We start from the raw sequence: 5,667 nt of genomic DNA, 5'->3' as shown, positions 1-5,667 counted from the left end.
TATTGAAACTGTTATCTTATTTCTTAATTAAAAACAAAATCGTCAGGCTTTAAGAAAAACAAAGCAAAAATATTAAATCGTTAAGATCTGCCTCCATATTTATCTTTAGACTTGAACACAAGACTTGAGTAGGAATTTGCAAAAGACGATCAGTGAACAGCATCACGTGTATGTAATGTGTTTGTATACAGAGCTTGTTCAAAAGTGCTCAAAAATCACCTGGAATTACATACAGCATCTTGCTCTTCCTTTTATGAACAATATGAAATACTTTCCTTTTTATGCATGCCACAATGACACGAAAGTCATTTACCTTAAATTATATCAGAGACTGGTGATTTTTTTTAAACCAGAGTTACTAAAAATCTGCCATTACAAAGTAAGAGAGTTAATTCTGGGGGAATATATTGTGCTGAATTTCAGCATACTAGATAGCATATGCCAGCATTACCCTTGGAGACACAAATAGATCCAGGAAGAATTATCTGGGAATTTATATCCTGCACTCATGCTGTACGAGCAGCTGAACGTTTCTGAAGGATAGACGGAAGAAAGGTGCCCGCCTGCTGACCCAGCTGTGCACACACTGCATCTCCACACTCACAGCGCCATACACGAGCAGGCGTTGGTATGCTCTACTCCACAGGAACAGGCTAACGGAAATGATTACAAGCTTATTAAATGTTTTCACCAATCAGGTTTACCTTCACGACACACAAATACATGACTATTCGATTCATGTTATACAATAACAAAACATACTGCCAATACAAGATGACGTAGACCATGTTTTCGGAATTGAGATTTCCTTTAGGGATGCTAAGGAAGCACTCACTCTCTGCTGCAACTTATTTTTTTGGCAGGAAGAGGGGACAAATCAACAACAAACTGGGAAGTCTCCTGCTCCCATTATATTTCTAGCAGAGATGGCACAAGCAAATCACAAACAAATTCAGATGTGGATTAGATAATTTCTATTTGAATGCATGTAACGCAAATGCTTTTGAGCACATTTATATATATATACTTTAAAAAGTATAAAAGTAAAGAAACTTTACATATACTTTAAAAAGCATAGCATAGGTGGTAGCCTAAGGCTTTCTAGACCACTCGTGTGCCATAATGGAGTTTGGTTAAGATTGTACAGAGATAAGAAGTTTTTTGCACTCAGAAGCAAACAGAAATGCAGAATTTTTCCAACAGCTCCTTCTCCGTTTCTTTACGGCTGATCATCACCTAAGAGAACAGCAATGTCTGGCACCACACAGTGCAGCTCCTCCCTTTCTTTGCTTGTTTCCTCAGATCTCTGCTACTTCTTACCTGCCCTACCTGGCACTGAAGGAATTGTTCCTACCTTCCTGCCTTCAACTCCTTCATTGCCCTCTGGGACACTCTCCCCTTGCCCCTACTGCCTCTGGAGATGGCTCCAGCTAAGCACCGGACACTTCTGGACCCGACGGATGCTCTGCTGAGCCACGCAAGGCAATTCTGTCCTGCTGCCAGCTGACATGAGTGCTCTCAGGGCAAGTGAATCCCACCAGAGCTTTCCCACTCCAAGCTGTGATGCATCGCACTCTTAAGGGAAGGGGGACCTGGGGCTCTGAACTCCTATTTACAAATTCAACAAGCAGTAAAGGCTGGCCAATTATACAACCTACACAGTATCTATGAAGCTTTTGCTTTGCAGATCCAATAGCTACAGGGCAAATTTTGTTCACTGCCCATAATTACTACCCCATGGTTGCATAAACAGTAAATACATTAAAAATCCCCCCATTGAGCTGTGATGCAGAGAACAAGTTTCAGCTTGTACATCTTCAAAGGATTTACAACAGATTTCTTTCTTCCTTTAATAATGAATTAATCACAACCCTGATCAGAACGTTAGATTAGCTATAATTTTGATGTACAGTTCACGCAAAAAAAACAACCACACTACCTCTCAGTTACGACACAGAGAACATGTCTTTTACAAGCACAGGGCCCCACTAACTGGGGGAAGGAGAAGATTTAATTTCAATTATTCTGTGAAGAACAGATCAATCATTCTCAAAAAGTAATAACTCATCGTTTTATTCTTTGCACTAAAATAACATTACACCAATTTAAAAAGCCAATATACAGCAAGTTGGCTGGTGTTCACTTTTCTCGTGTGATGCAAGTTTAAAAAAAATGGGGAGGAGGGTGGAAGATCCATGAGAGATGACCATGGAGACATTCTGGAAAAAAACAGCGATTTCTTTTCCTTTTGTAACTATAATACTTAGAAATTTGAGTTGATAGGAAAGAGTATTTAGCTCTTCTGTTTGGATGAAAGAAAGCAGTAACACGGAGAAAACACACATATATCAAAAGTGTGCCCAATTTAAAACAAGCAAACAAACAACTGTTAAAAAGCCACCTTGTTCAAAAGTGCTGAAGCGCTAAGAACCAATTTTCCTCACATTTTAACTTTTTCCAAAGCAGTATTGTCTTCATTTGCCTGTAGGAATGGGATGCAATGAAAAGGACTGGAGAGTTAAGGACAGCCAACAAATTCCCCACAGCCCGCTTTTACCCAAAGCGCCCGTATTTACCGTTCCCTGCTAACTGCGGTAGGAGGGAAAGGCAAAGGCGGGCGGCGAACTGGCTGAACTGGTTCGGAGGTACAATCCTGCCTCCGCAAGAGGAGGCACAGACAGGGCTCTCCAGGAAGCCAGGGCTGACTCAGGAGGCCGATCCCGCAGGGACGACAAGCCCGAGCCGCACGTCACCTGCCTGAACCCATGGCACATGCCCGAGGAGCGTCCTCCTGCGCTTCGGCGGCTTGGAAAGCTACCGAAACGCTGCGAGATGCCACAGAAAGAACTTTCACCTTAATTCTCCCCTTGTAATGATCGTTCTGGGGCCTCCATTATTAAAGAAAAAACATCAATGGACTGTGAAACCAAAGTGGTCCTTCCTTCTTCCTGCAACACACCTCGTCTTCCTTGGAGGGAAGGCGAGCGAGGCGCGAAGGCCAAGGACAGAAAGGGGCAGTGAGCAGGAAAGGAGCAAAGGAGCAAAGGTCTGGAAACTGAAGCCAGCTACAGAGATTTTAACTGACAAGAAGCTACTATTTTCTTCTGTGCAGGCAAAAGCTCTGGGAAGGTCACCAGAGGCAGTTCTTGGCTGTCCTCGCCCACCTCCTCCCTCCCTCTGCAAACTCTGCGTGAGCAAGAATAAGCAGGTATTCTGCTGGAATAAGGAGGACATCACAAGTTACCCAGCAAGCTACACAGTACGTCGGGCCACAGGACAGGCAGCCAGGAGCCAAGAGAGCTACCCAAGCCCAGAGGGCTGCTGAGGGCCAGCGGCCGCGCTATGCTCAGCTGTGGTCACAGAGCTGCTCCATCTCTGCCAGCACCTGGACTGCTTGGTGTCAGCAATATTTGGGATCAGGAACAGCAGCAAGCAATACCTGCAAGCCATGCCTGCAAAACCTCCAGTTCCAAGTCCGACTTCCTATTCCCATAAGTAAAGCTGTGCTAGCTCAATCCCCCTCCAGACAGTAAACCTCAAATTGAGTCAGATAACTTTTGGAGGGACATTGCATGTCAAATTCATGAGTTGCTACCTTATTTTCACCAGAGGAAAAATACCAACCCAGAAACCAGACCAGAAATTTGTGAAACTTCCAGAAGCTTGAGCCACACCAACACGAGTTACTTGCGGAGATGTGCGTGTGCTTTTTATACAAGGCACCAGAACAACTTTTCTGTAGTAACTCTTACAAGCTGCTTCCCATCAAGCAACAGCAAACAAAACTGCTGCTCCCAGCTCACCAGTTAGCAGCCTGTCACCCCACGTTTCTGCACGTCCATAGCACGCAGACACAACGAGGGTCATCCCTCGAGGAATGGGAATGAACACATGGCCAGGCAAAGCAGGGTCCCGCCTCACGACAGCTACCTTGGCGCAGTGCTCGCGGGGACTGCTCCAGCCAGCTGCTTCGCAAGTAACTACAGCAGCGCAGCGTCGCGTACAGAGAAATCTTAACGTAGTCACTGGCTGGATTAAAAACTCTAAGAAAGTAAGCGAGAGATGAGATAAACGCAAAATATGGCCAACAGCAGGTTCACAAGTAATTTTTTTCCAAACAAGAATCAATAGCTGTGCTTGATTTTTAGGGGACTCTTCTACATCACATTACAATAACTACATTCTGGTAATAAACCCAATCTTTGTTGTTTACGCTTACAACAACTCTGTTCTGCTCTTTGAGATCTTTGAGCCAGTAGGTGCTTTCCTGAAGCCGATAAAGAAAGAAAAAAATAACGAGAGAAAGACGGTTGCAGACATTGCTCATTTTCAGCATGGTTTCAAAAACCAAACCCAAACCAACCCAACATTTGGACAGTACTCCCAGAGTACCATCTTCTGAAATTGCTTTAGCCTTCCACCTGTTATACATGTATGTTAATAATCTACATGAAGCGAAGCAGAATTACATCGAGTTCTTATTTATGTTTCCTGTTCTGTTAGTATGCAGAGTGTCTCTTCCACTGAGGTTTCCTCCACAATACATGCAGATCTCCTCTACCAAATACCTGACACAGTTTACTAATTACGGTTACTATTATTTTTGCAAAGCGCATGCTAGCATTAATTATCAGAGATAACTTAAAGCATATTTTACATGATATTTTGCAAATCAAGCTGCTCGAAACGAAGTAATTTATCACTACACTTTCCTTGTTTACATCGCGTGACTGAATTCATCCATCCATTACAAAAGGACCCCGCACTGGTATTGTTAAAGGAAACACCAAGAAGCATGTTGTATCGTACATAACACAACTAGATTCTAACAAGAATTAGAATCATATAAGTATCGTGAGTTGGAACGGACCCATGAGGATCCCAGGTAGCATCAAGGCAGAATTGCAAGGAATTTGACCAACTTGTGGCAGAATGCTCTCTGACAGAACTTGCTCCAATCGTGTTTTACTGCAGATCTGCTGCTGTTACTGGCATTTATCCTTAAAATCTGACGAGATGGGAGTTAAAAAAAAAAAAAAAAAGAGCATCACTTCTACAGGAAAGGACCATCGGCTGCTCTACCTGAACTAAAACACTGACAGCAGCTTACTTCAGCAGCGAGACAGCGCTCTGCAGGCCGCTCAAACAGAAGGGGAAGTTGCTGCGCCGTCCCCGTTCCGCCGCGCAGCGCGGGGCCCGGCCGCACACCGAGCCCGCTGCCGGCCGCTGCCCGCGGCACGCTCCGCCCCCGCCCGCTGTGACTGACGGGGCAGAGCCGCGCATCGCCCGGAGCCGCGCAGCAGGTCCCGGTGCCGCCGCCTCGGTGGGCCCGCGCGGAGCGCACGGCGCTTCGGCTCACGGGAAAACGCCACCGTGCCGCCCCTCCCGAGGGCGATTTCCCGAAAACACCCCCCGAGAAGCCGGTTCACGAAGCGTTACTTTCACGGACCCGGCCACACCTTGCCCTCCCGACAGCCGCCTCCCGGGGCGGTGACTCACACCGACGGCCGCGCAACGAGGAGATCAAACCCCGCGGGTACAAAGGTCCCAAAGGTCCGCGGGCCGCCGCGAGGAGCCGCTTCCCGAAACCAGCCCCGGCGCTGGAGGCCCGCCCGCTGCGGCCCTCCGGGGCGAACGAGTGCTGCGCATCCAAACCGGGCCGGGGGG

This window comes from Oxyura jamaicensis, chromosome 7 (genome assembly GCF_011077185.1).
Source record: "Oxyura jamaicensis isolate SHBP4307 breed ruddy duck chromosome 7, BPBGC_Ojam_1.0, whole genome shotgun sequence".
Taxonomy (NCBI): domain Eukaryota; kingdom Metazoa; phylum Chordata; class Aves; order Anseriformes; family Anatidae; genus Oxyura; species Oxyura jamaicensis.
This window is presented reverse-complemented; position numbering follows the sequence as displayed.